Genomic DNA, 8,851 nt, shown 5'->3' with positions numbered 1-8,851 from the left:
CCATTCCAAGATGAAGCCCGAGTCATTCCCATTCCAAGCTGAATCACGAGTCATTCCCATTCCAAGATGAAGCACGAGTAATTCCCATTCCAAGATGAAGCACAAGTTGCTTCCCTTCCAAGATGAAGCACAAGTTGTTCCCATTCCAAGATGAAGCACGAGTCATTCCCATTCCAAGCTGAATCACGAGTCATTCCCATTCCAAGATGAAGCATGAGTCATTCCCATTCCAAGATGAAGCACAAGTTGTTCCCCTTCCAAGATGAAGCATGAGTCGTTCACCTTTCAAGATGAAGCACGAGTCATTCCCATTCCAAGATGAAGCACGAGTTGTTCCCATTCCAAGATGAATCACGAGTTTTTCCCATTCTAGATGAAGCTCGAGTCGTTCCCCTTCAAAGATGAAGCACGAGTCATTCCCCTTCCAAGGTAAAGCACCAGCTATTCCCATTCTAAGATGAAGCCTGAGTCTTTCCCATTCCATGATGAAGCACAAGTCTTTCCGGTAATATCAGTTCATGATTGAATAATAAGGAGGCAATAACCACAGGAAGATGCATCCCAATGCCTTTGTCCGACACATTCAAAGTCCGTTTGATCTCTATTTTTGTCAAGAAGGATGCTGAACACACCTTTTCTTCATACCCACATGAATGCACAATGTAATGCATGTGTCAAGTCATGTACAGATGAATAGGGTTGAGTGTTGCCAAAATCAGTGTCACTTTATATTTTTAGTGGTGTGGTATCCCCAAGTGGGATACTGTTGTGCTCAAGTATAATCGGCCTGGTGTTTCCGCACCGAGACTTTCCAGAAGGAAGAACACTGCACTTGATGTAAAAAGCAGTTCACTGACACAACATCGATGTAAAAAATATTGATGTTAAAAATATCGAGTAAAAAATATAGACAACAAAAATATTGACTCCTATACTTAAACAGGTAAGTACAAAAAGATCTGCTAAAAAATATCAATGTAAAAAATAAAGATGTATAAAATATTGACCTTTATATAAGTATAAAATAAAATACTATATATTAAATATGTTTAATATTAAATATGTAAACAAAATAAAATACATCTAATATACATTTTAATAAAATATAACAAAAAAGTAATAAAAAATCAACACACACATAATAATTTATACATATATATTTACTTTCAAACAATTATTAAATTATTATTTTTAATTTATGTTAAAAGTTTAAAATAATATAAAAATAAAAATATGTATTAATGATTTAAAATATAAAAGAACAAAAATCTTTACCAAATTAAAACATTAAACTATTAAAACATATTTAAACTTACATTTCACAATTCAATCAGTGCAACAGTAGGGACATTTTTGGATAGTAAAGGGGTAAAAATAACTAGTCCCAATCCAGTGAGTGCAACAGTAGGGAAAGGGTTAGAAAACGGACAGGTAAAAATTACTATTCCCACTCCAGTGAGAGCAACAGTAGGGAAAGTGTTAGATAGCGGTGGGACAAAAAATACTATTCCCACTTCATAGAGTGAAACAGTAGATAAAGTGAAAGATAGTAACCCATGGTTTACTGGTTCCCTCAACGACGAGAGGAGATAGCTCCGACAAGCCAAAAGAATTTGGAGACAGCACCCCTCGGCCGATCACCTAAAACTTCTCCGCCAGGCCAGAAATACATACAACAAGAACATCCTCAACTCAAAAAAAAGAGTTCTTCAGAGCGGAACTAGGAAATGCCCAGAACAGACCACTCAAACTCTTTGAGCTGGTCAAACAACAATCGAACAAATTGTCCAAAACAGCGAAAGAAAACCCCAAGTCTCCCATCTCATCCGAGGAATTCTCCTCGTTTTTCGCAAACAAAATCAAAACCTTAGGTAACGAACTTCGTGCTGCCTCACTCCCTCTACCAAACCTTGACTTTTTGCCTCCCCCCCCCCGCCTCCACAGTCCGCACCTAAGAATCTAGCACACTGGACCGATTTCTCACTCTACGATGAAGACTCTGTCGCCAAAATCCTTTCCACCTTAAACCCGAACAACCATTTCAACGACCCGCTCCCTTCAAACTGTCTTGCGACCGCTGCCCAATCCATTATTCCCAGCTGGACTGTGATAATCAACGCCTCTCTCTTGCAGGGATCAATCCCGGGCTCTGTGAAAGTGGGCCAAGTCCTCCCCATTCTTAAAAACCCGTCGCTGGACCCAGCCTCCCCAGAACATTTTAGACCAATTTCCAACATTCCTTTCTTGGCTAAAGTGCTGGAGAAGTGTGTGCAAATACATCTAAGTCACTACATCAACAATTTCCATCTACTCGATGACTGCAAATCTGGCTTCCAACCTGGACACAGCACTGAAACCACCATGCTCCACATCGTCGATGATGCTCTACAAGCCCCTGACCAAGACAAAACCTGTCTCCTTATCCTCCTAGATCTATCCTTGGCCTTCGACACAGTCAACCACGAGATGCTACTTGAATGCCTCAAACTTAGGATGGGATTAGATGGCACAGTCCTCGACTGGTTTAGTTCCTACCTCCAAAACCGATCTCAGAGATTCCTCATCAACGGCAACATGTACGCGCCCCCCTTGGTCACGGTGGGAGTCCCTCAAGGATCAACGTTGTCCCCCACCCTCTTCAACCTCTACTTAGAACCCCTTGCCGAAGTCCTTCGCACTGCAAATATCTCCTACCATATGTACGCTGACGACACTCAGATCTACATTAAGCCCTGATCTCTTGACTGGGTGAGAGTATTCTGCTTAATTCAGAAACTCTGTCCATCACCACCCCCTGTTGTTTAATTATTTTGTCCACGTGGAAGGGTATACTCAGACGTGAGTCCCTTGCTCATTGCACCATCAGGATTCAAGCAAGCCGGGCCGAAGACGGCTGAAATGCCAGAAACCGGTCCCCGGAAGCTTGTTTCCTTCCCAGTGAAAGAATTGGCTTGGTAGTTTGGTTTGCCCTGTTCCCATGATACACTGGGCCAGGGACAGACTAATTTGCATATAGCCAGGTTCTGAGCTGGGATGGTGCAGTGAGCTAAAAAACGGTGTTGGATTAAGCCCTGATCTCTTGACTGGGTGAGAGTATTCTGCTTAATTCAGAAACTCTGTCCATCACCACCCCCTGTTGTTTAATTATTTTGTCCACCATAAGCGTGGAAGGGTATACTCAGACGTGAGTCCCTTGCTCATTGCACCATCAGGATTCAAGCAAGCCGGGCCGAAGACGGCTGAAATGCCAGAAACCGGTCCCCGGAAGCTTGTTTCCTTCCCAGTGAAAGAATTGGCTTGGTAGTTTGGTTTGCCCTGTTCCCATGATACACTGGGCCAGGGACAGACTAATTTGCATATAGCCAGGTTCTGAGCTGGGATGGTGCAGTGAGCTAAAAAACGGTGTTGGATTAAGCCCTGATCTCTTGACTGGGTGAGAGTATTCTGCTTAATTCAGAAACTCTGTCCATCACCACCCCCTGTTGTTTAATCCAACCTGGACACAGCACTGAACCACCATGCTCCACATCGTCGATGATGCTCTACAAGCCCCTGACCAAGACAAAACCTGTCTCCTTATCCTCCTAGATCTATCCTTGGCCTTCGACACAGTCAACCACGAGATGCTACTTGAATGCCTCAAACTTAGGATGGGATTAGATGGCACAGTCCTCGACTGGTTTAGTTCCTACCTCCAAAACCGATCTCAGAGATTCCTCATCAACGGCAACCTGTACGCGCCCCCCTTGGTCACGGTGGGAGTCCCTCAAGGATCAACGTTGTCCCCCACCCTCTTCAACCTCTACTTAGAACCCCTTGCCGAAGTCCTTCGCACTGCAAATATCTCCTACCATATGTACGCTGACGACACTCAGATATACATAAAAATCTCATCTCTTGAGGAGATCATCCCCTTGAATGAGGCCCTGAAGTTGACCGTCCAATGGCTCTCCTCAAACCAACTCAAACTCAATGCTAAGAAAACTAAGTTCCTGCTAATCTCCCTGTCCAAAAGCAACTCTGAGATCCAGACATGGACTAAAGCTATCACAGCCTTAACTGTCCCCCGGCCATTGTGGACTCTGCCAAATCTCAGGGAATTACCTTGGATTATAACCTAAACGGCCTATATTATAACCTCAATGGCCAAATAACCTCAATGGCCAAATCTTATAACCTCAGTGGTTATAAGAATATAACCTCAATGGCCAAATCTGCCAGATTTCACCTGAGCTACCTATGGAAACTGAAACCCTTTCTTGACGCTCCCGACCTAAAACTTGCAGTACAATCATTAATTATTTCTAGGCTGGAATATGGTTGCTCCACCCTCTCTGGTTTACCCAAGATCTCCCTAGCACCCTTAAAAGCCTGCCTCAATGCAGCCACCAGATTACTTACCGGCACAAGGAAATTTGATCACATCACTCCTCATCTGAAAGTGTTGAACTGGCTTCCTCTCGAGGCTAGGATTCATCTCAAACAGGCATGCATCACGCACAAGGTCCTACGCTCAAACTCCCCTGCGTATCTTGCACAGAAACTTGTGACATCCGGAGGAAGCAGCAATTCACGATCGGCCAGTGCCCTCCTACTACAGCCTGCACGCTTTCGGGAAAAAAAACCTATAATCGGGCGTTCGCTGGGGCTGCACCAAGAATATGGAACTCCTTCCCACTCATCATCAGAAGAATCCCCTCTCTAGCACGCTTCAAAAAGGAGGCTAAATCCTTCCTCATGGGTAAATTCCTTGGCTAACCCCGTCCCACAACCACCACAGAGACTACTGCCTTCATCCTGCGACCTCGCCTCACCAAGAAACCCGGGGTCAGTCTTCAGTAACTGTAATTGCAATGTTACCCTTGTATTCCTCCATCCCTCTGGTACCCAGCACCCCTGCCCCCTAATGTTCAGTACTCTTGTGATATCCTGCATATTGTATGACTCCCTGACTCTGCAAAGCGCTCTGATACCCTAACGGGTCAAGTTTGCACTCTATAAAACACTAAAATAAATAAATAAGTGTTGGCTAGCAGAGGGGTAAAAATTACAATTCCCACTCCAAAAAGTGCTATAGTATGGAAACTGTTGGATAGCAGAGGGGTAAAAATTACTATTCCCACTCCACTGAGTGCAACAGTAAAATAAATAATGGATAGCGGGTGGTTAAAATGTACTATTCCCAATCCAGCGAGTGCAACAGTAGGGAAAGTGTTGGATAGCAAAGGGATTAAAATTACTATTCCCACTCCAATGAATGCAACAGAAGGGAAAGTGTTGGATAGCGGGGGGTTAAAAATTACTATTCCAACTCCAGTGAGTGCAACAGTCCAGAAAGGGTTGGATAGTGGAGGGGTAAAATTAACTATTCTCACTCCAGTGAGTGCAACAGTAGGGAAAGTGCTTAATAACGGAAGGTTAAAATTACTATTCCCACTCCAACGAGTGCAACATTATGGAAAGTGTTGGATAGCGGAGAGACAAAAAATACTATGCTCACTCAAACAGTTAAAAAAAAAAATATTTTAAAAAAATTAAATCATAAAAATAGCTAAACAACATAAAAAACAAAAAACAAATATATTAAATATATAAAAAGAAAACATATTATAATATTAATTACATATAACAAAAAACTACAAATATTATATAAAATAAAATTATTAATAATCTAAAAAAAGCATTTAAACTAGAAAATATTTACAAGCAAAAAAATAAATTAATACATAAATGTATTTATTTTATTTCCTACCCTATACCATCACACCAAAAACAAAACATTTCATTTCAATATTTTAAACTAAATGTACTTCCATAATTGACATCATTAATAACCAATTAAAAAATACTTTTAATAAAAAAACGAATAAGCATTAATTGACTACACACACTTTAACACTATAATATCTACAACACAGACCTAAATTAAACTATAAAATAATAAAACACAATTAAAACGTATTTTTAAATTAAAAACTATTACTATTAACAACTAATAATAAAGTAAATACAATGTATATAATACCCACTCCTTACCCCTTTCAAAGTAAAAATGACACACACAAAAATAAACAATTATCCAAAACAAATATCGGATAATTAACATTAACTACCAACTATATTAATTAATTAAACACATATTACTTCCACCCCTTTACTCCTATAAACACCACAACACACACCTAAAATGAAGGACACAATTACAATAATATCATTTAAATACATGTAATTAATAACAATTACCCAAAAAAATATAAACAATAAACTACCTAACACCCTTTACCCCTATAAACCCCAAAAACACACCTAAAATTAATTACACAAATACCATAATTAAATACTAATAATTAATTACAATTATATAACAACCAATTATTAATTCAACAATTAAACATAAATTACTTTCCACCCTTTCCACCTATAAACACCACAACACACACCTAAAATAATTACACAATTACCACAATGAATTACCAATTAATAAATTAAAATGAATTAACATCCAATTATTAATTAATTAATTAAAATTACTTTATACATTTAAAACTATAAAATCTCAATTCAAAAAATATTAATAAATAAAGAATTATCAATTAATGTGATACAATTAAATTACTTCCCACCGTATTCCCCCATAAACCCACAACCCACTACAGAACTAAAAACGCAAAATTCAAATAAAAAAAAAGTCATAACTACTATAAATTTAACACACATGTTAAAAATACAAACAATTCTTATACAAACAAACATACGTTGCATACATATAAAATATATGCTAAAATACATAACATTATTTAAAAAAACGATATTTTAACAACTATATTTTTGAAAAGGATATTAAACACGTCGGTATTTTTTAGATTATTATTACTTACCGTAAGTCAATATTCTTGACCACGAAAGTCTTGCTGTTGATATTTCTGAACCACAGTATTTATTACTCGATATTTGTGCAACTCGATATTTTTTACTCGATATTCTGTCTGCGCACCGTAAAAAGCCAGAAAGTCTGGCAGGTAAAATCGTTTTAGTCTTGGGCAGCAAGCGCAGCCTATCCTTGACCCCTGCACCGGACCTCCAGCACCTGCCCTTCTCCCACTACGATACCACCAAGACCACTCCTGCTCACATTTCCCACCTGCTCAGGGCGTAATCCTCTCTGAATTGGCAATTCCATGTGAGTGTGTCTGAAAAAGGTACGCACAGTTCCTTCTCATTACACAAGTAATATCTTGTAAAAGGTAGCAAGGTGCAGAGATACTGGCTGGAATCAATTTTCCAGCCACCCGGGACCTCCGCATCTCACTACCTCTCATTTTTAATGAGGGCCTCTGATGCATCTGATAATCAGCTAGATCCTTTGATACATATCTAAACCAATTATGAAACATTTTGAGTAACACACGAATAAATGTACACTAATCATTCGGTAAAGAGTAATGGAAAACAAAATGTGAGAAGCTCATTGCATCGCAAAAACATGCAGAATAATTGTAGGCTAGATGGAATCATATATATTAAATAATGTTGGTTCATATTTTATTTGCCAGCTTTAGTTGTTTTTTCAACGTGTATTAAAAAGTTAAAGTGATGTAAACACTTGTTATAAGATTCCAAACCATTCTTATTGAAATAATGATGTGTGTGAAGAGTGAATTAAGTCTAACTTGATTTAGATAATATTTTGTGTAATAATGAAGGGATTCATTCTGAAATTCATCATTTCATATTTGAAAACGCGCACGGAAAGTGACAAGAGAAAAAGTGGTGCTACATAGCCATGTTTAGTGTATATGTTTTAAAACCTTCAGATAATTATCTTCATATATGTACTAATGTAAATCATTTGAAACAATATTAATATTTTATGATTTTAAATCATTTTACATGTTATGTACTTTGAAAATTCAGTAATATACCATTTATATGTGATCTTTACAATACAATAAAAACATATTCTGAGTGCCTATAAAGTGAAAGAATCCTAGAGAATTGTTTTATTCCTGAAACATATATTTCTATTACTTTATATTCTACACACTTTAAATTGATTTTATTGTGGGCCTGCTTCAGTCCCCATTCTATACTGCCTTAGACTAATGATAACGTTTCATAAACTTACAATGTGAAGCCAAACTGTGTCTTACTAAAAGAGTTCTCCCTCGCTTACAAGGACTATTTGCTACAAAGGCGATACTTTGGGAACCTTTGCTATAGGTACTTGTCCTTTTGAAGTCATTCATATGCCTACTGCTAAAGGTTCAGTGTTTGGAAGTTCACGTATACCAGATGATCTGACAAAGTATGTTCTTTGCACCACCTATTTCTGCAATATTTGTCTTCTGTATGTCTCACGACAATCATCATACATGAACTGACCAACAGAATGAGTGGGATGACCCCATGAGGTGACCAAGGAGATGTCACCACCAGAACTAGAGGATTATAATATACATTGATCTGAAGGAGACGAGGAGGAGAAGGATTTTGATTTTGGCCGATGCAGAGACAAATGACTTGCAGATTTTGGAAGAACTTATTTACTTTTCCTGACCAGACACTGCCTGTGGTAACTTTGCAAACTTTACGTGCTTTCCTTTCGGACTTACTCTTATGTTAAATACCACCCAGGACATATACCTTGGTACAGGGTACATATCACATATGTTAATTACCACCGAGGACATTTACCTTGGTACAGGGTACATATCACATACGGTAATTCCCACCCAGGACATTTACCTTGGTACAGGGTACATATCACATACGGTAATTCCCACCCAGGATATTTACCTTGGTACAGGGTACATATCACATACGGTAATTCCCACCCAGGACATTTACCTTG

This window comes from Lissotriton vulgaris, chromosome 6, assembly GCF_964263255.1.
Source record: "Lissotriton vulgaris chromosome 6, aLisVul1.2, whole genome shotgun sequence".
Classification (NCBI taxonomy): Eukaryota; Metazoa; Chordata; class Amphibia; order Caudata; family Salamandridae; genus Lissotriton; species Lissotriton vulgaris.
This window is presented reverse-complemented; position numbering follows the sequence as displayed.